Genomic DNA, 26,769 nt, shown 5'->3' with positions numbered 1-26,769 from the left:
ACAATAGCACATTCTTCGTTGCCCATAGTACTGTGTCCAATCCCGCCATATTCTGATATCCAATGACGGCAACTTTTCTGTTGCCTTCGCCAGTCTGAGAACAAAAATGTTTTGTCTCTGTGAAGTTATTGACTGTAGGGGACAGCAACGAGACAGTTGCGCAACTGTTTTGTCGCCAGTGAGTGAGAAGCCTAAGACTTGTGATAGGTACGTATATATAACATAATTTGGAAGTCTAAAATGATTGTTGCCACTATTAATATGTTAGTCGAATATTGTAATAGTTACACTTCTAAGCAGGACAGGTTGTAATTGTAATGTATACTTTAGATATCTCTGAGATTCGATTAAACGCAATTACTCGTAACTTTGTTTTCGTTTTTAGTCACATTACTTTTTAGTTTTGATATATGTTTCTAATAGCAATTTTTCTTTAAAATACTAGCTGATAAAATTAAAGAATACAACTTCAAAGTAGAAGTTAAAATTATCTATATCAAATGTCTCCTTATAATAGAATATTCTGGATTTTGAATTCGCAATGAAAGGCACATCTATTGTAGAGGTACCCAAACTATGTACTGTCTTTCTTTGAGGAGAGCACCGTACCAGTCAACTATAAAGAACAAGACAAGATATCAAGGTACAAACAAATCTTTAAAACCTCAACATTTTCTAATTTTTTCTCCTTTATTTCCACTATGATGTCTTATCTCGAACTCTAGAGCTTCTCTAATCCCAGTACGATCGTATCTACCATCCTCTGGTTGGCGACACATTCTAAACAATAATAATTATTATTCATAATTTTAAAGGTAGAGCTATCATCTAAATGGAACTTACAATATAGCTTACTGCAGAATGAAACGCAACATCTAAAGGTCTATATTTGAATTAACGTGTACACATGAAAACCTGTGCATCGCTTTTTAAGGAATAGAATAAAAATAACTTTCTTTTTGGTCGGAAAAGTAGCCTTTTGGATTCTAAGCAACGTTAACCTCGGTTTATGCTAATCTATCTTATCACTTGTTTTTAGTTATTCTGATCACTATTGGTGTTCTGATTATATAATTTTAGATTATATACGACACCAATGAAGATTTAAAGACTAGTTTTAGTTTTAAAATATTCCATGCAATCGAATTACGTCATTCTAGAGGAAACGTTAAGTAATATCATATCGCACGAGGAACATAATATATGAAGAACGACGTGGTCTCAGAAAACATCGGAACCTCTGTCCTACTTGTTCAGTTATAAGATAAGAAGGTATTCTTTCAGATTAAGATCAGAGATGAAAATAGTAAAAGAAGGATAGTTTTGAAAGTAGCTTTAAATCATACGAAATGTTTTGGAAAATGCTGTTTTATTTCACCCCAATCCCACTTTATCTAATTATTTTGTGTATTTATACAAACTACCCATTCTTTTATTGAAACATTGTTTAACATAGGGGATAGTTAGGACAGGAAGCTGGGTTTACACTAGCTGGATATCTTGCTGGAGCTGGGATTACGTTTTGTCCAGCAATACCAGTGAGAACAGATCCTAGCGTGCTGCTCAAAACTCCAGATGAGGCAGGAATTCTAGCTGCAGCAGATGATGCCAAATTACCCCAAGCTCCTGGAACTCCTTGGACACCAGCTGGAAGAGATGGATTTATTCCACTAGCAACAGCAGCAGCTGACACGCCTGCTGGAAGAGGTCCTCCTGGGACACCAGCTGGAATAGTATGTGCAGGAGGAGATGGTTGTCTTCTGAAGTTGATAGCTTCTGGTGGAGTTGGTCCACAGAAGGGGTAGTTAGGGCATTCTTGTCCAGAGACACTAGCAGGGATAGTGGCTGGTGTAGGGAGAGCTGGGTTGATACCACTAGCAGCAGCTGACAGGCCTGTTGGAACACGTCCTCCCAGGACACCAGCTGCAAGAGCTCGATTTATAGCATTAGCGGCAGCAGCAGCAGCAGCAGTCAGGCCTGCTGGAACAGGTCCTCCAGGAACTCCAGCTGGAATAGTATCTGCAGGTGGGGATGGATATCTCCTGTAGTTTATTGCTTCTGGTGGAGTTGGTCCACAGAAGGGATAATTAGGGCATTCTTGTCCAGAGACACTAGCTGGGATAGTGGCTGGTGTAGGAATAGCTGGGATGACACCACTAGCAACAGCGGCCGGAATACCAGCAGGAACAATTTGCGCTGGATTACTGACACCTAGAGCTGAAGCTTGACCAAGTGCACCAGCCAAGAGTCCTTGAGCTGCAGGTGATCCCCAATAAGTAATGGACGCTGGGTTGCCAGCATATGCAATTGCTATGAAAGCTACGAAGGCCACCTGTAAAATATCATATTTCTATTGTAGCAACTCAATAATACTATTTAAAATCATTAAATATGTTAATTTATATTAATAAGATATCTTAAGTTATGAAAAAATAAGAGTGACGTTAAAACACTTGTACTTATGGACTATAGTAATTTCTTTAATATAACCGCTTTACGTAATAAAAATAGTATGATACACAATTTACCAACGAAAATGAGCTTCTGAATTATCCAAAACTTTTTGTCAGTGGACTGATAAAAGAAATGAATAATTATTCTAAATCATAATAGATTACAGTATCTTCAAATCCTCTAACTCCTAAAGATATTAAGAAGTTAAATAAAACGATTTACTTGAGATCTATGTATAAAAAGCAAACAAAAAAAAAAAATCCTGTATGTCTAATTGTAGCCAGGTGGCTAACAGATATTTCCGGATTCTATCATCGATTATGCTGGTGATTCGGGTTTCATTGCCTTATACAGAACCAGGGTGCTAAGAACAACAGTCAATCTGAAGTCAGTTAATCAAAACTAAATAGCCTACCAAAAAATTTTAATTCTCTAACATTTTTATTTATTTATAACAAATTTTCGACAACATACGCACGGTAATTTGATATTAGTTATGAATTCACTTGCTGAATCTCTCTATGTTTTGAGCATGTACTATCTGTTGTTGTAAATACTGAAAATAAGAGCCTGGCTTCTGAAGTATGTCATTCAAAATATAAACCGAATTCAACATTGTCACACATTAATACTGTAACCACATAATATACTGTTTTATTCAAAATTGAACGAAATTAAACTTGAAATCAGTACATAAGCATTTAAAGAACTAGCTGAAATAGTTTTTTTAAAATGGAAAGAATACGTTTATGAAAAATGTTTGAAAGGTATATTAAACACGCTTTCTTCTTTCCCAATGAGAATCAGGGGCGGATCCAGGACCGACTTTTCGGGGAGCGGTGGGTTGTCATACTGCTACTTTTAAGGGATCGAAACTTTGGGATGGGTTTTATTTATATATAAAAAATAAGAAAGTATCTTCTTCTGGGGGGGGGGGGGCGATTGCCCCGATCGCCCCCCCTGGATCTGCCCCTGGTGAGAATGTGTGTTTGAGTCGAAATAAATTTGTAGAAGCCCATCTAGAGTCAAGGGCTAATTATATTAAAAATTTCTTTTCAAACAGTTCAATCGTTTCCTAACTTTCGCCATTCTTTGAATACAATTATTTATCGTGTATCAAAGCAGTATTTACTTACAAGTATACGACGTGCAAAGACGGGCGATACATGAAACGATAGATACACTTACGAAGTTTAAAAACGCCCGCCTCGTATCTTGTGTGCACACTAAATAGCAGACCTGTGACGGTATCTATTCTACAAGGTCGCAGCAATGCAGGAGAAGAGTTTCTGTCCTGTGTGATAAAATATGCGAAGTGTTCAGCATGCATTTGTACGTACGCAAATACGGAAAAGTTGCACCTGGTTATCAGAGCATTTTGCGATAGTTTCGTCATATTGGCTGTCTGTATAAAGGGAAAAGCACTGGGCGACCGCGTGTTTTAGATGAAGAGCGCATCAGACAGAACTTTCTGCCCCCCTTCCATCCTAGTTTTTTTTTTTTTTTTTTTTTTTTTTTTTTTTTTTTTAAGATCTCACAGTGATTTGTTCCCGTAGGCAAGGTTTCTGTACTCCTAATGCGAACAATGGCTTAACAACTGCAGGAACGCATCACTGCTGTTTTGACGGACATTGACTGAAATATGCTCATGTGCGTATGGACGAAGCTGAATTACCGTTTGGATGTGTGCCGCGTGACCAAGGGCGCACACATTGAACATTTCTAGAATGTATCAGACACTTGGTGAGTGTATGTATCTTTTCATGTATCACACGTCTTTCTACATCTTATACTTGTTATTAAACAGTGCTTTGAAACCCGATGAATCATTTAGGATAACCATGTATTATTGAAACTGTCTCCTTTTCCTCTTGGAAGAGTAATTTTCGAAAATACCGGGATATTTTATTTTTAATGAATAATTATTCATCCGCTGTTTTTTAATGATTAATTTTAATGATTTTTAATGAGACGTGAAGGGTAGTAATATATTGAGTTCACTGACAGTACTTTGCTTCATCTTCCTGACTTGAGGGTGAGTTACTGTTATTTTCGTATAAATTTTGAAGCCCGTCTCCTTCTTACGATACTGATTTTAATTAATGTGACATTATAAATGGGTAGACACTAATCATACTGAAAAATTAATGGCAAACAGTTCAACAGATCAGGCATTTTCCCATGATATAACTAGAAGCAAAATCATTCTCATTTTTACATACTTATGTGATTAATTTTCCGAAAAATAATTTAAATTACAGGAAGTTTAATATTTATAGATATTAAGACTGTTAGATATCTACAAGCAGAAAACGTCCAACAGAAATATGCTAGGGCGCCCATGTTTTTGGTTTCCAAGGGGGAGGATATTAGCGATATTTCAAAAATAGTTTCAAATTTTGTTGTAACTAATGTAAAAATTCTATTGGATTTTCGATATTCTGAAGTACAATTTCCTCTAGGGGGGCGAACACCCCACAATGTCCCCCTGATGGGCGCCCTTGGAAATATGTCCAGATTTTTGTTATAATCTTGAATAACAATTCCTGATTATTGTAAGAAGAACATAATATTTAATATTAAGGGATTCTTGTATTGCTCATGAGCCCATTTTAATATTTAAATCAGAAAATTCCAATTATGCATAGAACAACTCAATTGTATACAATTAGCAATAATGCATTATAGCTTATATACTTTCAATGTCATGAAATGGAAAGAACTAAGCTAATAACTAAGTAATTTTTTCACCGGATCAGAGCACATAAACTACAGTATAGCAAAAACGTCTCGTTGTCATGTTTAGATACTTTTAACGTACAATTTATATGTGATGTTTAAAACACTTCTAGAGTAGGAGAAATTAAATCTTTTATGCATATTTTCATATTTAATTAATAGCAACATTTGTTTGATACAACTGAACCGAATTCACTGCTATCCATAGATTAAAAATAAAATAAATCTCTTTTCAGAACAAGAAATGAGTGTTTCATTGATGTTTTAAAATATTTTTTTTATTGCTGTATTTATAATATACAACGTTGTATCTAATTACCCACTTCCTCATTCACTTTCTCATGCCTTAATTTAAATTTTAATAAGAGATTTGTGAATATGAATAATATGATTTTAATGTGAATATTATTTTTTTGATGATTTAACTAATTTCAAATCCCAACAGGACAGTGCCGTGTGGGGGGTAGCGGGGCGACGACTCCGGGCGTCGAAGTAATGGGGCCAAAAATTCGGAAGGAAAAGGGAAAAGTTATAAAATGGAAGGAAAAAGTGAGAAAAAGTGCTCAAAATCAAAGAATAGGAGGGTTTATTTTTGTATACTCTCTGGTCGTATACTCTCGCCCCGGGCGCTGATTTTTCACGGCATTGCACTAAGTGAGAATTTTCCGTTCGGACGCACCCTGACTGGCCCTACCCTGACTCGGCTCGATAGCATTCGTGCCTTTTAGTGGCCAACTAGCACAGGTTGATTTGTGTTTCTTACACTGAAGTTTTTTATATCACACATCCGGAAGCCATATTTACACGCAAATTGTAAAATAATTGGAATTTTTAAAAAATACTTCTGGTGGCCTCCTTGAAGTTTATCTACGCCAAATGAGATTAGGGTCGTGTCATGGGGGGGCGAGCGGGGCGACGGCCCCGGGCGCCGAAATAAGGTGACGCAAAATTTGGGAAGAAAAGTGGAAATTCTTATGATTCATACTGTATTCTTATGGTAAATTTTTAAACAACGGATAATATAAGTTGAAAGAAAAGCAAATATTCATTGAAAAACTACGGCATACTTGTAGTTTATACGGTCCAATACTCTCATCAGAAGCTATAGCCCCAGATTTATCAGTTTCAGTTTCAGTAGATGGTTAAGGAAAGAGAAAATATATTCTCTGGAAGCTGAACATATGAATGGCATAGCAGAATACAATGGTAACCAACACTGATTTTATTTTAGTTACCATTGTAGATTCCCATACCCATCAAACATCAATATGAATAAACAATTTCTTCTTACATCTTATCGTTTTTTGCTCTATGAAAAATCCAACATTAGAACCGGAAGCAATGTATTCCCAGATTCTCCTGTTACAATAGAGGAATCAAAGCCGAAATTAAAACTGATATTCCTGCGACACTAAATTCATATATATAAAAAAAAATTCTTACTATTAATTTCGATTTCTGTTCTTTGTGCATCCATACTGAAATTAAAAGTTGAAGTACAGTATGCAGCAAAACAAACAGTACTGAAAAAAAAATCACGTACGTATGGCGCGTAGGTGCAATGTAATATGAGCTGCTGATCTGTAAGCGCTATATGTGTGCGGATTAGCGTAATGTGCAGTTGGCGCAAAGTTAATGTTACAAGTGAGTTGTTTATTGTCGAGCTCATACAGCGTTTCCGCTCATACAGTGTAGAGCAGTGTTTCACAGCAGGAGATGAGCGCGCATGTCTACTGTATTGCCCTGGAGTATTAGCTACTTCTGAAGATGAGGATTTCATCAGCAACATATGGTTCAGTAATGAAAACGATGTGTGCTTAGATCGCTACATCATTTAATAGTTGATTATTGACCCATTCTTGCATGATTTGCGCGGTTTTTACCGCACCAAAAATCTGTCGTTATAACAACAATGGATGCACCAAGATAGAGCTACTGCCCACACTGCAAGTGAGTCACATCCCTTCTACAAGGGTCGTTCAATGTTGACCAGGACTTTTTTTTCTTCAGAGGAAACAGATAGCACTAGAAGCACCAAACTATGTCAGCTTTTCAAAGTATTCTCCGTGCGCGTCAAGGCACCGTTGCCATCGTTGTGGCAGCTCTCTGATTACTTTAAACGTAGAAATAACTTGGTTGTTGTTGTAGCGACTGGAGGACATAGTTCCGCAGTGCTTCATTTGTCGTGAATTTCTTCAATCCCAGATGGTCTTTAAGGGGTGAAAACAAATGACAATCACTTGGAGCAAAAATCTGGACTGTAGGGGAAATGGGGCAGAACTTCCCAGCGCATTTCTGCCAGTTGTTGTTGTCACATTGGCCGTGTGAGGGCAAGCATTGCCATGGAGAAGAATGACATTTCCAGACAACATCTCAGGTCTTTTCTTGCGAATTTACTTTCGTACAGCACCACTCAACAATGTGCAGTAACTGGGCATTAATTGTGCTGCCTTTGTCCAGAAAATCCACATGGGTAACACCCTTCATGCCCCAGTACACACATGCAATGATCTTTCCAGCGGACGGATGCGTTTTGCTTTTTTTGGGCGGCGGGGAACCTTTATGCCGCCACTCCATGCTCCTTCTTTTGGTCTCTCAAATTGAATTGTGCAACCATGTTTCATCACACGTGATGATGGATTGCAACAATTCACCTTCGGTTCGAAACAGATTCAGAAGCTGTTCACAGACCGTCATGGGTGTTCACTTGTGATCAAATGCCAGCTGGCGGGGAACCCAACTTGCAGAGATTTTGCGGAAGCGTAAGTGGTCGTGAATGATTGTCTCAACACTCCGGACACTGATATTCACCTCGGCAGCAATATTCCGCACTGTTATTCGCCGGTTCTCAAGAGTAATTTGCTCAACACATGCAATATTCACTAGTGTGACTGTAGTGTCCATGCGCTTCACTTGTCACCAGCTCCCGTTCTTCGTGAAACTGTTCACACCATTCGTACTCTTGTCCGTGACATCGTTTGTTCACCATACACTGTGCTTGCAATCTTTTGAAAATCTCAGCTGGTTTAACTTTCCCCTTCACAAGAAGTTTTACTACACACCGCTGCTCCACAGGCACTAGACACTCTGCTTGCCGCCATGTTCGCTGCAACTGCTGCGCACGCGCCAAATCCGTCATGCCTGGCGCTAGTTACTCGAGAAGAAGTACATTACGTCAAACTCAAGTTTCATCATAATCTGGCCATTCATCGATTATTTACGTACAAAAATCCCGGTCAACATTGAACGACCCTTGTACCACGAGAGTTTGGACATCGCTTGATTTCCCGTAGGACGGATTATCCATATTCTTCCCACTCTCTTGACCTCACGGCTCCTACATATGGGGTAGGCTGAAGGAAGTAATTTTCGGAACAGATAACCCCTACCACTATACCAGAGTTAAGAGAGAAGATTCGGTCATTTGTTTTGTCATTCTAGCAACCCATGTTTACTAACATGTTCATCGATCTATAGGGCAACTATAAAGAATGTTTGCGACATAATGGTCAACAGTTTGAACACATCATATACAGGCACGATTCCTCTTAAATGTACAAAATATGTTGAGTAACATTTCGTTGACATCCATTTGACAACATTTCTTATGTTTCAATATGTTGTGCAGTCAGAAACAATATTATGTATAAGTTAGAGGTATAAGAAAAAATGAAATGAAATTTTTGAGGTTTACGTCCCACGGTTATGCTAAAGGAGACGGTGATGGTGAGTAATGAATGAAATGGTGGAATGAAGAAAGTAAGAGGAAACATGAGAACCCCGAGAAAACACATGCACACGGTGTTTGTCCACCACAAAGTTCACTTGACGGGGGCTGGGATCGAACCCGGGACCCCAAGCACCAGAGATGAACGCTCTACCAATGAGCCACCGCGGCTCTGGAGGTATAAGAAATGTATAGCTCCAACCTATACTTTGCTTCTGACTGTACGACAAATAAATAAATGTCAACGATGTGATTTCAGTACTGTTTGGTTTTCCGCGTACTGTAGATTTCTACTATTTCAGAACTGTTTGTTTTTCCGTATACTGTAGATTTCTACTATATCAGTGCTGTTGTTTTTCCGCGTACTGTAGATTTCTACTATTTCCTGTTGCAATACAGGGATTAGATTTAAGATTTAATCTACTACTGGAATACTAAATTCGAATCTGAAAATCTTTTTCCATAAAATGCTACTGTTCCTTCTCTAAAGCAATTGTGGAACCAGAATGATGAATTTCGTTCACTACCAGTTGAAATAGAAGGTTAAGAATGTTATGTAACCTAATTTTGGGATGTTGAATTCACACCAGAAAACCGTTTCCACTCAGTTACAATTCTTGCTTTGATGCTTTGTCAACAAATGAGTAGATGGGTAGACAGCTGTTCTTTACTGCTTCCGATACTGATGTATTTAATAGCATAATTTCGAAGAGTTAAGCAACTTAAATTTGTATCGTACAATCTTACAATATCTTACAATATCTAAGTTTTGAGAATGAATTTTATCCATTTCTTTGGAAAATTCTAAATTTTTGTTCATTATTGATTACGGTTAAGCACCTTAGAACTTCAGAAGTAGGTGCTGAAATAACAATGAAAACACATACAGGAAATGAGGTACTGTATTTGTTTTTCGTCGATACTTTGGAATATTTGTGTGACCATTGGAATTGCTCTTATTTGCTTCTGTCCGCATGAAAGGAAATTGAATCAAATTTTTAGTTTTACGGCTCATGGTTATGCACCAAGACTATGAGAGACGTTGATAATGATAATGAATGAATTGGTGAAATGAAAAAAGATAGGAGGAAACGGAAGAACTTCCTAAACCCTACATACAAGGTGTTTACAGAGTCCACTTGGCATGAGCTGGGATCGAACCCCATGCACCAGAGGTGAGCACTGTGCCGCTGAGCTACTGTGACCCCTTATACTTGATGGAAATAACTAATATCTATTTCAATATACTTACCAATTTGATCATGGCGAAACTATAGATAGCAGAAACGTAAAAAACGCAAAAACAACTGATGCAAGTTGTGCCCAGTAATTCCTTCATATACTCACGAAGCGTTTGAAGGAAATACTTACGTCACTGCGAACTGACCTCATACAAATATGTCTCATGTAACACGAATGAATATTTCGATATTCTAAGAAAGGAAATGTCCATTTCCTTTATCAATTTCCCTGTAATGGAAATGGATTATTAGTAATAATATGTATTAAAAATATGGATTCTTCAAATTTCAAATCGCATAACAAAGATCATTCATTGAATGACTACTTATTGTAATCAAGGACAAATTATACTTCACGCATGCTCATCTACAGCAACTAAACTTTAAAGTAGGATATCATAGAATTATACAAAAAGGATTTCTTTCAAAGCTTTGCTATTAAGGAAGGAAGAACGCCACAATGCAATGAGTATGTACGACTTTTAATTCAGCGATGTATTACAAGAATTTTTGGTAGGTATATGCTGCGCCGTTTTCAGAAGCACGACCATGGCCACCCACGTATATACTAGTTCTTTCGGCAATTTAGGGTAGTTTTAAGATAATCAGTAACACGCCAGGCTTTAAAAGAATATTAGGTTAGTATACGCCATATACTTCCAATATGCCCCATTACGCCCTATTTTAATTGTACTTGCAGGAGGCATGACTATGAAGAAACGAATTGTATTTTATATTGTTTTGTCGTCTTGTATAGTGTGCTTACAGTATTCTTAGGAATTTGCCAAATTACCCGTACAATTGAAGTTTAACTAACGAAGAGTGCAGCTGTCCTCGAAAATGAAATTCTTCAATTTAACGTCTCATGATTATGCCCATTAGGCTAAGAGAAGGAAACGATGATTAATGGAAGCGAATGATAATGGAATAATTGGTGGAATGACATTCTGGAAGGAAACGGGAGTACACCGAGAAAGCCCACGAACACGATGTTGTCCACCACAAACTGACTTGGTCGGGAATCGAATCAGAGACCCCATGCACCAGAGGTAAGCGCTTTACCACTGAACCACCGTTCCCCCCGTAGGTTGCTTCGAGTTCGATGGCCGGTGCAGGGTAAGAGCTCAAGTAATCTTTCAGATGCCAAGATACACAGTGCTCGAGTTAGTTATCCGTATTCCGTACAGGCTAGATCATTTACGGTGCAAGAGATCCTTACTTCTATCCCAAACTAGTAACTTCACGGTCAATAGATTTTCTCTCACTCACTCTCTCTCTTTTTCTTTTTAATTTTCTATATCCTCACAGAAGCAATTTTTCTACTAGATATGATTTTGATTGAAACTATGAATTTTGCTTAACTTCAAAGTTCGTAACCGTGCAAGTTAAGCTATAGGTTGCATTTTATTCATTTTCTTCTGAAGGTTTCTTTCAAGCAAACTGGATTTTTTTTTTTTTTTTTTTTTTTTTTTACAATAATGTCCTACGATTATTTGACGAGGCTAAGAGATGGATGCTGATGGGGAACAGAAATGGCGTGAGTCAACATAAACGTGACAAATGACCCACTGACATAATCTTATTAACTGTTTCCAAACGTGTATTGCTTTAAGGCAACTCAAAAAGGAAATGTTACTAATTAGCGCTTATGATTAATCATTAAAAATACATGAGGCACTAATACTTGACTTGGCTTAGCACTTATACAAGAACATTAAAATAGACATTATCAACGTATATTAGACGTCTAAGTTACGGATCTTACTTTGTACCTCTCTAAAATATCGAAAATAGAAAAGTATAACACATTTCTGTTACTCTATAACATCATCCTATTTCCATGGGTAGAAAGTAGTAGATATTGAACTTTTTTTTTTTTTTTTTTTTTTGCTTGACTTCATCCTGATATCACTATAAACCCGTTATGACACTTATGCTAGAATGAAAAAAATGAAATGAAATCTTTGAGTTTTACGTCCCACGGTTATGCCGGTTAGGCCAAAGGAGACGGTGATGATGAATAATGAATGAAATGGTGGAATGAAGAAAGTGGGAGGAAACGGGAGAACCCCGAGAAAACTCACGCACACGGTGTTTGTCCACCACAAAGTTCACTTGGCGGGGGCTGGGATCGAACCCGGGACCCCAAGCACTTATGCTAGAATGAATACACTATATCAAGTAACATACACAATACTAGATCCAGGCACGTAGCCAGGATTTCGTGAAGGGGAAGGGGTCCGTGACATAAAATACTGTGGTCATCACACCAGGGGCTCCATCATTCTGAACTATTTTACTGGAATATATATTGGTTCGTTTAGAAAGGATTTCGTAACGGCAGGGAAGGGGGGTGATATGAAATTCTCAAGGCCCAGGAGCTCGATTAATCTAAACTACATTACTATCAACATATATTGGTTTGTTAGCACAATAAAATGAGGATATGTTTGTAAGTATTTCAATAACAAACTCTGAATAAATCTCGAGCAAAATAATAAAAAATATATTGAAAAACATTATACAATATTTACGTCCTCCTTCTGTTTATTCAAATATAACAATTTTCCTTTCATTATGACCTCAACTATTATAAAAAATACATACTCAATAATGTCTTGTAAAATATTTTACAATATCTGCGTTTCTTTGTTAAATCAAATGTTAACAGAACTTTTTTTCCACATATATTTTTTTTTTTTTGTTTTTATTTTTCCGTCAACTACAGTCTGTTCCAAATGACAGGTTAAAGAAGCAGTAGAAAATTGTTTTTGAAATAACATGTTTGATACTGCAAGGATATGATGACGAAAAATTATGATAAAAAATGTCCACACTGTTACAGAACGGCACTATGCTTTCCGAAGCTTGAAATCTTCCTGAGTAGAAATTCTGAAAATTCGGTAACTTTTCTACAAATTTCAAATTCCCTGACTCTTCCAGGATATCTCGTTCACTTCGCCACCATGTATTTCAAGTAATACAAATCTCCTCATAAAAAGAGTAACCAAAAGCTTCCTATAGTTTATTTTTAACTCTGATCCTTCTTTTTCTCATTTCATTTTGTTTTATCCTTCCTTATTTTTTCATTTTTGGTCTTGAAGAGGGGTGCTGATCCCCCGGACCCCCACCCGTTGGCTACGTGCATGCTAGATCATTTCCGACTATGATATTCCATGGGATGTAGATTGTAGCATAATTTCATTAGAATAGACTTAATTTTCATAGCCCTTCTCTTCAAGAGATGTTGCGATATGAGCGTCAGGAAAAATTAACATGAATAGCGTCAATAGCTACGAATCCATGAATACCGTCAAGAAAATTAACAAAACTATAATGATTTAAACTTAATGAGGTTGTAATATGTGAAATACTCCCACATACCAAAACCACACATCTTTCTCACAACCACTCCCGCCGTATTTGTTGCTCAATATAGCCTATAGTAATCAATGTCTAATAAGTAAAAATTAAGAATTGTAATTATATGTAAAATATTTTTGGAAGATATTAAATAAAGAAGAGGCATTTCAAGGCGACATTGGTACTTACCAAAATGAAACTGCGATTGATTTAACCAAATTTACCTTATTAAAAATAGTTTGAGGCGACATGAATAAAGGGACAAGAAAGTAATGTGTCTTAAATATTAAACGCTGAAAAGTTGTACTTTGTTTTCGTTGTACTTTAAATTCGAAACTATCATATTTTTCCACTGATACTGAGGGTAATATTAGGGGTTCTTGCTTCTGCACCTTTTTTTTATGGAATTCGTTTGAACTCAATCTTTGTACATCCACAAAACTCACCAGAGGTGTTCTTACCACACCCCGCAAGCAAATCGTAAAATTCTCAAAATGTTGCACCAAATGCCGCTGAACCTAGGCAAGACATAGCTTACAATCTTCATCCCACCTAGAAGATACAGGCATTCAATAAAAGACACGCGCAATAAAATCAGGATACACAAGACCTGCGTGCAGTTATCCCCCCCCCCTCGTGCTAAATTTAAAATTATTTTTATGTCAATCGTTTGATCATCGTTTGATCAGGTATGATCAACAATTTTTAACGTTTGATCAGGTATGATCAACAATTTTTAACGTTTGATCAGCTTTACTAACATAAATATAAGCGATATTTAGTAGGGGGGGCTAACTACACGCTAGCCCCCCCTTCACGTCAGATTCGACATTTTTTGATGTCAATCGTTTGATCATCGTTTGATCAGGTATGATCAACCATTTTCAACGTTTGATCAACTTTAGTAACAGAGATATAAGGGTTCCAAAATGGGGGGCCAGCCCCCGCTTCACCTCCGATTCGACTTTTTCTTATGTCAATCGTTTGATCATCGTTTGATCAGGTATGATCAACAATTTTTAACGTTTGATCACCCTTACTAACATAATATAAGCGATATTTAGTAGGGGGGCTAACTACACGCTAGCCCCCCCTTCACGTCAGATTCGTAATTTTTTGATGTCAATCGTTTGATCATCGTTTGATCAGGTTTGATCAACCATTTTCAACATTTGATCAACTTTAGTAACAGAGATATAAGGGTTCCAAAATGGGGGGCCACCCCCCTTCACCTCCGATTCGACTTTTTCTTATGTCAATCGTTTGATCATCGTTTGATCAACAATTTTTAACGTTTGATCAGCTTTACTAACATAAATATATGCGATATTTAGTAGGGGGGGCTAACTACCCAGGTAGCACAGTCACGTCATTAACACGTCTTTTTTTGGGGTTCGAATTCAAAATGACGTCTTTTGAAAATTTGGAACGTCTTTATCACGTACCAAAATGGTAACAAAAATGACGTGTGAAAAATGACCTAAATTGTACGTGTTTATCACGTGCCAGAATGGTACAAAGAATGACGTGTTGAACATCACCAAAAATAGACGTCTTTTTTAAGTGCTGCAAGCGCGGACGTTCCCCGTATTGTAACTGCAGTTTGAGCAGTGCATGCTGGGAATCGTGAGCCATTTCAGAATTGCCATGGAACTTTGTGGTGTTATGATGGTTTTCTGTGTTTAAGTGAAGAAGTCAGCTTTAAGACAAGTAAGTATAATTCCTATCCTATTCCTATCTAGGTATATTCTGTGTAAAATTCAGCAGATTGAGTATTAGCTCCTCTCATACAGCGTTGCCTATTGTTTCTTATTACAGTGTATTAAAATACCGTAGAAAGAACGAGGATACCTCCATTAGGTTAACTTTAGCAGACACCTCTACCAAATTAAATATTTTTAGGTAGAATACTATATAAAATATCAATAGTGAAGGTAGTAAAATGATAATGTATGTGTTTAAACTTAATAAACCGTATATGGGAGTGAGTATGCATGGGAAAGTATGTCATTCTGGGGTGCAGTTTTACTATACGGAGTGTAAAATGTACGAAAAAAATTGGACAAGTCTTTAATTTGCCCATTTCATGTCGAGAACAGGAGCAACCAACCTCCGCGGGTCTTCTAACCTGTTCCTACTACTACTACTTATACCATTGATCCGTATAATAAAGCTGCACGCATTGTGGAACTATTTGCCAAGGCGAAAGACGGCTGGATACAAGCAAAGAACGAGATGACAGTAAGTTGAGTTGATTTTGAGTTTAACGTCCTGTTTAGCAGCAAGACTATATAAGACGTGGGCCTACTGATTAACGTGAATCCGAACATCAGCTCCCGCCGGGAATCGAACCCGGGCCTCATACGCCGAGATGACAGTAAGTGTATGCTTTTGGAGGCATTACTGGAACAGACGGTTCTACCAAATTTTGACACATTACATTTTCAGATTAGGTTAGAGCTTTCATGCACTAAGTGAGGAGCTCCGTTACTAGTTGCAGATTTACTTCACGGGGGTTAGTATAAATACAGAGTAGACATATGGCATATTAAGCACAGTGCATAAAACACGAACGAACTTTTGCTAGGTGCCCACTAAAAAGCAGAAATGCATTCTATTCGAGTCCGGGCAAGAGCACAACAAGAGGGCCCGAGCAGCAACGAGAGGGTGCGTCCGTAGGGAGCAGGCACGTCAACGACGGAGACTATACACGTAAACAAGGATAGTTAAAAAGCACACTTACGCTTACAATGCTTTCACCATCACTCAAAATTCTGCTTCACTCGAGCATACGGTTCTACCAAATAGAAAATTTGTAGGTAAAATATTATGAGAAACATTTTTCGTGAAGGAATGGGTGTGAAAAAAAAAACAATTACTGTCAGTGTACAGTATAAGTGATCAGTGAAAGTATCGTATATGTAAGTGTGCTCTTCCACGATCCTCGTTTATACGTGTACTTCCCGTCGCTGACGCGCCTGCTCCCTACGAACGCGTCCCGTCGCTGCTGCTCGGGCCCTCTTGCTGTGCTCCTACTGACTCGGTTATATAGCATTCCTGCATTTTAGTGGCCAGCTGGTATAAATCATGTATGACTTCAAAGTTCTGACCGATGGAAGTTCTAACCCCTTGGCTCACTCAGTTATGTTTTGTTTAGCCTTTTGTAACACTAGTGCCTTAAATCTAGTGAAAAAATCCACAAAATCGATGTATAGTTGATAGACTCGTTTGTTAAAGTAGTGCTCTCATTGTATATGTGCATAATCAGTGGGAGGATATTACCCCAGTTGAGAGCACTCTCAAACTGCGACCACCGTCCTGTCGCACCTACGTACCCTCACAAGACACTTGGCTACCGTAGCTGTGCCACAGAATTGGGTGTGGGAATCATAATAATGTAACGGGTTTTTGACAGTGTTCGAATATTTTGTTCATTAATTGAGTAGAGAGCTCCATCGCATTCTAGGCTCCTGTGCCAGCATGTGATGATGGATACTGATCAATGTTGCCACTAAATTTCAAGAAAATATATTCCAACTCAGTTAAGTATCTTCTACATGACTACATTATTATAAGTTCCACTGCTAATCGTAAAACGGTTCAAAGGAAACCAAATGTCTTATTAATGGTCCGTGGTTGGGGGCTGGTGGTGGTCCCAGTCAGATGTATTTTACCGAGCTATTGACATAGCGAATATCCCCCTAATATTTATGCGTGCAATAACAAGGGAAGTCTCTTTGTGTCAAAAACCTGCTTTCAAGTAGAACACCACATCCTCATCATTAAAAAGAAATGAAATTAAATATTTAGTTTCACGCCCCAGGATAAGGCACCGAGGCTAAGGAAGATAATGATAAGGAAAAGTGAAAAATGGTGGTATGAAGAAAGTGGGCGAAAACGGGAGAATGTCGTGAAAACCCAGGCACATGGTGTTTGTCCACCACAAAGCCCACTTGGCACGAGCTGGGATCGAACCAGGGACCCCACGCACTAGAAGTGAACGCCCTATCACTGGGGCATTGCAGCCCCATCAGTAAAAAGAAACATACCTCATTGTTTCGGGGCTTACATATCTGCTGCCGCAAGAAGGACAGGGGCGGATCCAGAGGTGACGACTGCTCCTCCCAGAGTAGGATATATTTTTTTAATAAAACCCATCCCAGAGTTGGAACTCTTGATTTTATCAAGCTTGTATTATAAATTTGAGATTTTTTTTTTTTACATTGCAGAATTTAAATGAAGCAGTACATAGCAAGAAATTACTTGCCTTGGTGTTTTTGCTCAGAAAATGTCCACCTTCGTAAACGCAGGTAGTCATTAGTGTTCTTTGTTTTCAAGATGCGATATTTTGCGTTCTCAAATCCGATCCCTGCTTTGTTAACAACGGGCAGACAATAATCCATAAAATCTATCTGTCCACAAGTTTGTCAATATTTATTTTACGTATCTTTCCATTTAAGAAGTAACCATTCCCGCACTGAGACTAGCACGATTTCGGACTCTGGGTTGATATATAAATTTAATTTTGAACGAAATTGTACCAGTATTGGTAATGCATGTCCAAAACAAGAAATTGTTTCATTAGAACAGTTTGGGTAATCTTTTCTGTTCATTACGACCTGTAATTTATTTAAATTTAACTTTTAAAGATAATTATGAAAACGTATATTCAGAATGAATGGGATGTAATTGTTTTTCTTGTAGCATGGTATTCTTGTAAAATATTTCTTCATCACACCGTCCTTTACGCTGAAAATATCCAGAACAGAAAGCATGTGCAATTTATGGCTGATATTTTCTTGCCAACTCATTTTCCTTTCTATATGCTCTTAGGTTTTTTTTTTTTAAATACAAAATATGATAAAAAGCTCACTTTACTGTTTACATGAAATTAAACTGCTACATTTCATGTTAAATGTATTTAGTCGTTGTAATAGGCCTAGCTGTAAATACATGTTATTTGCAAAGATAAGACTTGCATGTACTCCCACTTTCCAGAGTGTGTGGCCAATGCTCCTACAAATGATGAATTGATCAGCAGACCACCTAGCACGGAATCTTTCTTAACTGAACTTGAAGCCGTGACTCTCACCCCTTTCTGCTCGTCGAGCTGCTCTAGAAATAATCACTGTGGAGGATGACCTACACACCGAAGGTGTGACAGGTGAGTTTTAGACATGTTATTTTATAATACACATGTAAGAAAATGCCGAGCAAGAAGAAAAGAAAATAGTAATATTTTATTACTACTTAACTAAAATAAAATAATTGCTGAACAAGGCAATACTTTTATGTAAATGAAGTATTATATTTAACGTTCCACGATCAGGCACTGAGGCTAAGGGAGACAGTGATGATGAGAAATGAATTAAATGGTGGAATGAAGAATGTGGGAAAAAATTGGAGAACTCCAAGAAAACCCACGCACACCGTGTTTGTCCAACACAGAGCCGCTTGGCGTGAGCTGGGATCGAACCAGGTGCTCCAGACACAAGAGGTGAACGCTCTTATCACCGAGCCACCACTGCCCCACTTTTATTTAAATGTAACTGTTTCAGCAACTACCCTTGTCTTCTTCAGACACACTCTATTTATTTATTATTTTAGATTTTTAAAGATTTCCTTGTTTAATGATTTTTATTACTTCAGCAATTATTTTATTTGACTTAAGTACTTATATATAAGGAAAGCTCTAATATGGAATATATCACATGTTATTGTGTTCGCACTTTTTTTTTTTTTTTTTTTTTTTGAATGGGTAAAAGTACTCTTCCCGAAAATATATTTCTCAACAGAGGGGTAAAATATATAATTTTCACCAAAGAGAAGTATATTTTATTATTTTTATTATTATTATTATTATTACCACAACTTCTAACACTGTTCGAAAGAAATAATGTGACTATTTTCACCCTACTGATTGTGATAGAATTCTGGTCCTAGAAGTCTTACTTTTTAAAATACTCCAGTAACAAGTCAGGGAGCCAGCGTTATGCTCTCAGTTTGGGATCTTTCGGAATATAAAAGTTATACGCCATTTTGTTTGTAATTTTCACTTTATTTTTTGCCATATTTTGAAATGCTAATACATGTTTCGACTTGCATCATAAATTCAACTTACTAAATCGTATCCAATCAGGATGAAATTTCTTATGACAGTAGAAGAATACCTCTACTGCCTAGTTCCAACTGTATGCAGCTTGTCAGATTGCTGCATCCGATAGCGTAGTTCTGTCACGATATGTAAATGCTGAATTTTAACTTCTTTTTGTAGGTTACATAGCAGTAGTGAAAGATAATAATTTCTATCGTTGTCTAGTTGTGTTTGATAAATGAGTAGCTATATTATTTTATTATTAGAAAGTTCTTTCTTTCATACCATGCTGGTCTGCATCAGTTATGATCCTAGTCCCCGCCAAGTGAATTTTGTGGTGGACAAACACCATGTGCGTGGGTTTCCTCGGGGTTATCCCGTTTCCTCCCACTTTCTTCAACCCACCATTTCATTCATTCTTCATCATCACCGTCTCCTTTAGCCTAGACGACATAATCGTGGGACATAAAACTCAAAGATTTTTTTTTCTCATCAGTTATGATATCGTATCGATATACTTGATCGTCACTTTTAGCTCACATCCTAAAGTTGGTCTTGGAGTGGCATTTTATATTATGAGCACATACGTAATGTAGCCTTCTATGAGCGTTTCAGAATTATTTCTCATGTACGTGTATATATAAAGTCTTATATCCTTCCAACTTCTTTGATCCTCCTGAACAATCAGAGTTAACAGCTGCAATAAAATCAAAAGTTAAGGCATTACAGAATAACTTTAATTAATGGTAGTTTAATTTCGCTGTATGGAAGGTCGTTAAAAGTGGATTATTGAGAATAAGTGACTTCATGCAATCGAGTACAGTAACCAATCGTTTTATTGCGTATTGATTGTAGTTACAAATGAGATATTGTAATTATTTTTTTCCTTTTTCTCTCTACCTGAAACATTGCACTATGATTGTTCATGATTTTTATTTTTATTTTTCTGTTTCAGTGTTCCTATCTGTCATCATTGGGAGGAGAAGTGACCTTTCTCCAATGCTTGGTTTCCAAAGAGCTGGAGATGAAATTCAACTACCGCAGAAAAAGGGCGAAATTCCCGTTGTGCAAACTAGTCTTAAAGACATAGTCGTAAGTAAAAATAAAGCATCAATAAGATCTTCAAATGAACAATTTTGACAAATCTTCAAAACGTTATTAGAAAGTTATTCACTTCCATCTGCCTTATTGTTTGAGTATGAAAAGGATTTGGCATTCTCGAAACATATTGTCCTGCTGCTCCTCGCTTTGTTGGAAATCAGTGTAAAGGCATCTCTTTCGAAAACTAAAAGATGGAAGAAACTGCTACTGAAATAATAGACGAAGTGGGATACTTATCGCAGTCCCCCTTTTTAACCTACTTAAGCACGTGAGGGTTTTTTGATATGATGCTGCATTTCTGTACTTTTAATAACTATGAAATGTGGTTTCCTTCATACGAAATCAATAGGAAAATTTAATTCTTTTTATTTTATATTATTAAAAGATCTCTGTAAGTTTTAGATTATAACCAACAGATATGCATTGTCTACATATTTCTTGTTTGTATTACAAATAATATGGACAATTAGTGTTTCTTTCTGCATTACAAATAGTATGAATAATATTTTATACGAAAAAATGTGCACATTGTACATATAACTAATAAATATAGAATTCAAATTAATGGTTATGTTTTTTCACTTTCATCCCTCAGAGATTAATTAATTTTAAGATGTATATTCTTTTTCGACTTTTCACCTCCAAAGTAAAGATGTCTTAAATTGGAGTTATAAATGTTTAGTCCTAAATTTTGCACTGTCAATAAAACCCATTGTGCTTTTGTGTTTGTGAGTGTGAGTGTGTGGATGTGGGTGTTTGTGTTTGTGTGTATGTTTGTGCATACTAGCGCAATAATGGATAGCTATAAAATTTATGGAAGCACGTGTTGTACGGTAATTTCATTAAGAAAAAGGTACCAGTAAATGCACATGAATAAATTCCAGTGCCGAAATGAGTGGATTCTTCTTAGTACTGTAAGTACAATGATTCTTTATTTTTCCATTTCATTCTTTGTTTCTGCCATGTTTCGTCTTTTCCCATTAAAAGTCATGTAGGGTTTTTTTTTTTTTTTGGCAAGGGTGAGTTACATTCAAGTTTTTTTTTTTTAAATTTTTCCAACGCGTCTCGGTTTTCTTTTTAATGTATGCCTTTAAATTTATCCTTTCGTGGAGCAAGCGCTGCCGTTTCTTTCCTGCAGCACTACGTGTATAATTATTCCTTGACAGCTATTGTATATTCGCTTCTTAATATTAGGTAAATATACCACACATTAAGAGGCGAATATATACTCTTCAATAGGCTACTATCCAAATACTAAAAAGAATAGAAATCAACAAGACTAGAGGTGGTCAATTGGATATGCAAATCCCCAATCCATAGATAATACGAACCTTCGGAAAAGCGAAATCTCCAAAATCTTGGTACAGACCAATGAAATAGACCACAATATTTTGACGTTCCCCAATGTGTGCTTTCGAGAGAGGGTGGTGATGCATTTCGCTGTGGCAAGATCTTAGGGTTCCTAGGGTCTATCCTGATCAGTTATTTGTTACAATAACCCAGTGGTCTTACTTATCTGATATAGAATCTTGTAAATTATTATGCACATTACAACACAATTGTATGTCTAGTGATGGTGAAAAATCAAGCAGCAGTCACAAGGATAAATTTATTTTCATTATTGTTTTTACTTATAATAATCGCTGTCCAGTTTTTATTCGTCGACTTTTTTTTTTTACCCAAAAGAACTTTGCGGTTAGAGACCAGTTCAGCACTGTAAAAAAAAAAAAAAAAAAAAAAAAAAAAAAAAAAAAAAAAAGCGGAGTTAAGAAGAAAGAAAAAGTATGATTTTTTCTTATTGATCATGTTTTTAGAAATGTGTTGTAAGCTGTGTGTTTTAGAGTAGATATTATTATTATTATTATTATTCAGTTCCATATGTCCAAATCATCATAAATTAATGTGTATCCAGTGTTGACACTAGAAATCTCAATCCATGTATAGTAGGATCTCCATTATCCGTCACAGTTTAAGGGTTATTTGTTTCAACTACTATTCAACCGATCTGTTTTAAATTTACAGGGGCAAAACTAGGTAGCCCTAGTAGCCTAAACCTTAACTTTGGTGCAAATCGGTTGAATAGGGGGTGAGAAATAGCCTGAAAAGTGTGGCGAATAAACGAGGTAGTACATGGATTGAGATTCCTAATGTCAAAACTGCGGATGCACATCAATTTCTAATGGTTTTGACATTTGGAACTGAACAATCCTGTCAGACCTTCATCACATTTGAGACAGCGAGAAGCAAAGGGGTTGTAAGTGACATTTTCAATAGAGTATGTATGTGTCTAAAATGGATTCTGCACAGCAAAATATACAAACTGCATAATGAAGTTCGGCGTAGAGCATTCACGGGTAGACATTCTATTGGACTGCGAAGGGCTTCACCATTCAGTTTGTATATTTAGCTGTGCAGAATCCATTTTTAAGTCATCCATACTTTATTGCAAATGTCTCTTACACCCCTTTGCTTCTCGCTGCCTCATTTCGAGAACCCCCCAGACGTGTAAAAGACGTCATAGAAATCACGTCATATTCTATGACGTATAAAAGACGTCATAAAAATCACGTCATATTCTATGACGTGTAAAAGACGTCATAAAAATCACGTCATATTCCCGGACATTTCCACGTGGGAAAAGACGTGTAAATCACGTCATGTTCGGTGTATTTTACGGTGTTTTACACCAAAAAAAACCACGTCCTTTCGACGTCGGTGTGCTGCTTGGGTACACGCTAGCCCCCCCTTCACGTCAGATTCGAAATTTTTTGATGTCAATCGTTTGATCATCGTTTGATCAGGTTTGATCAACCATTTTCAACGTTTGATCAACTTCAGTAACAGAGATATAAAGGTTCCAAAATTGGGGGCCAGCCCCCCCCCCCCTTCACCTCCGATTCGACTTTTTCTTATGTCAATCGTTTGATCATCGTTTGATCAGGTATGATCAACAATTTTTAACGATTGATCAGCTTTACTAACATAAATATAAGCGATAATGAGTAGGGGGGCTAGCTACATGCTAGCCCCCCTCTTTCACGTCAGATTCGAAATTTTTTGATGTCAATCGTTTGATCAGGTTTGATCAACAATTTACAACGTTTGATCAACTATACTAACAGAGATATAAGGGTTACAAAATTGGGGGCCAGACCCCCTTTACCTCCGATTCAATCTTTTCTTATGTCAATTGTTTGATCAGGTATAATCAACAATTTTTAACGTTTGATCGCGTTACTATCATAAATATAAAATATTTTAGTAGGGGGACTAACTGAACACTGCCCCCCCCTTCACTTCCGATTCGAAATTTTTCGATGACAATTGTTTGATCATCGTTTGATCAGGTTTGATCAACAATTTTCAACATTTGATCAATTATACTAACAGAGATGTAATGGTTACAAAACGAAGGACCCCCCCTTCACCTGCGATTCGATCTTTTCTTTTGTCAATTGTTTGATTATCGTTTGATCAACAATTTTTAACGTTTGATCAACTTTACTAACAGAGATATAAGGGTTATAAAATGGGGGACCAGCCCCCCTTTACCTCCGATTCGATCTTTTCTTATGTCAATCGTTTGATCAGGTATGATCAACAATTTTTAGTGTTTGATCAGAGTTACTAACATAAATTTAAGCAATTTTTAGTAGGGGGCTAACTACACAATAGCCCCCCTTCACCTCCGATTCGATCTTTTCCTATGTCAATCATTTGGTCATCGTTTGATCAGGTATGATCAACAATTTTTAACTTTTCATCATCGTTACTAATATAAATATAAGCTATATTTAGTACGTGGGGCTAAGTACACGTTAGCCCCACTTCATGTCAGAATTGAAATTTTTTGATGCCAATCGGCGTTTGATCAAATTTGATCAACAATTTTCAAAGTTTGAGGAATTTCACTAACAGAGAAAGAAGGGTTAAAAAATGGGGCGCCTTTTTATATCAATTGTTTTATCTACTTTTATTCAGGTTTGAACAACAATTGCGAACGTTTAATTAACTTTATTACAGAGACTTGTAACACTGCTAGAAATAAACAACTATTAAGTGTATTTAAGTGTATTTTCAAACAATGAAACAAGAATGTGTAATAGAAAGGGAACAATTACAAAAATACCCTTTGGCTGAAATGCTGGGCTTCGCATGGTAAGAATAATATTTATGCAAAATCTTTAAAAGTAAGGAAATGCGTGACTTATATAATGGAATTAAATATATAAACACTATTAAACGTTTAATAAAGGTCCGTCAACTTGGAGTCCGGAATCGGCAAATCACATATTAAACATGTTTATAATTTTGTACACATTTTGTACATCTTTTAAAAACATTTGTACACCCATGTGTTTCCAGAAATTTGCGATCAAAATTCCGGACTCCAACTTGACGTTCGAGTGCGTAATCACCAGATTCGAGATTTAGATAGCTAAAAATAATATGCGAATTTCGTACAATTTTGTACACATTTAAAATAATTTTGTACACTTCTGTGTTTCGAGAAAATTACCGTCAAAGTTTCGAACTCAACGATCACGTTGGAGTACGGAGTGTTCATATCGAAGACTTAAGTAGACAAAAATAAAGTACGAATTTTGTACACTTTTGTACACCTTTTTAAAAAATTGTATACCCCTGTATTTCGAAAAAAATGGCCTTAAAGTTGTGGCTTCTGCCATAAGCAAACCGTCAACTTGGAGTGCTGATTGTCAATATCAGACATATACTAAGCAAATAAGATTGTACCTGTCCCGTAGAATTTTGTACAGCATTCAAATAATTTTGTGAGCTCCTCCGTGGCTAAGCGGTAACGTACGCGCCTTTGGTGTGGGAGATCTGGGTTCGAATCCCAGCGGGAGCTCATGTAGTTCGGATTCCACGTTAATCAGTAGTTCCCGCCTCATATAGCCTCGCTGCTGAAAGGACGTTAAACTAAAAATCAACTAAACTCAAATAATTTTGTTCACCCCTGTTTCCAGAAAATTAGCTCTAAAATTTCGAACTTAACCATCAACTTGGAGTGCGGAATCTTCATACCTTGGCCTTAAGTAAACAAAAATAATGTATGAATTTTGTACACTTTTGCACAACTTTTTTAAAAAATTGTGGCCTCCCAGTATTTCGAGAAAATTGACCTTAAACTTACGCAATCTACCATGAACAAACCATCAACTTACGTGTCTGATGTTGGGCCTTCATCTCTCCCAAATTACACCAAACGTCGTCCATCGGAAGTGCATCGTTAGTGCACATTAGTGCACTAAGAACTAACGTTAGTGCTATCAGAGTTTACGAGTTTTTGAAGATTTTTGGTGGGGTCTTTCTTCATATGAAGTTTGCTCGCTACCCGTCTTTATGCAGACAGATTTTCACCAAACTTATCACATCATTAGTGCATTATTAGTGCACTAAAACGCACTAAGCACTAAGGTTAGTATTACCCTATTGTGGGACATATTCAAGATTTTCGGTGGGTGGTCCGACTTCAGAAATATAAAATTTCATACTAACTGACATATATAGGTTACATAGGTTAACGGCAATCGTAAGTTCATCGTTAGTTCTCTTAAACGCACTGAGCACTAATGTTAGCGTTACCATATTTTGGGATTTATTCAAGATTTTTGGTGTGGGGGGGACAATTTCAGAAATATCAAATTCCATACAAACTGTTATTTTCTTTCTAGAAGTACTAATGATGCACTAACGAATGGCACAATTTTTTTCATGTATGGGCAAGCTTGGGCTTGCTTGAAGTATGGGCAAGTTCATCATGACCCCAATGATATTATACTTGTAGCACCTACACTAACGAACCACTAACGTTAGGGGTTGTTGCACTAAGAACCAGTAACGATGCACGAATGATTTTGTGATAGTGTTTCAGATTCAATTACAATGTTAAAGCATTCATCGACTCACGCGGAATTATTGCATTCTACAAGTGGAAATTTGTATTTATTATTATTATTTTAATGAAGATAAAAGAAAACCGGTTCTAGATGTTTATATTTCTGATACACTGCTGATCTTTGTTTCAT

The 26,769-nt window shown here is 36.9% G+C and overlaps 1 long non-coding RNA gene across 1 annotated transcript; it reads left to right on the top strand.

Moving 5' to 3' along the window:
• Positions 1-15,072: 15,072 nt before the first annotated feature.
• On the top strand, positions 15,073-21,241 carry LOC145669170 (uncharacterized). Its single transcript, XR_014128158.1, has 3 exons — positions 15,073-15,234; positions 18,523-18,688; positions 20,574-21,241. It is a non-coding gene; the product is annotated as an uncharacterized LOC145669170 (long non-coding RNA).
• The last annotated feature ends 5,528 nt before the right edge of the window (positions 21,242-26,769 follow it).

The sequence above is a fragment of the Thermobia domestica genome, chromosome 13 (genome assembly GCF_964235325.1).
Source record: "Thermobia domestica chromosome 13, izTheDome1.hap1.1, whole genome shotgun sequence".
Lineage (NCBI taxonomy): Eukaryota > Metazoa > Arthropoda > Insecta > Zygentoma > Lepismatidae > Thermobia > Thermobia domestica.
Note: the sequence above shows the minus strand (reverse complement) of the source record. Positions and strands in the feature narration are given on the sequence as shown.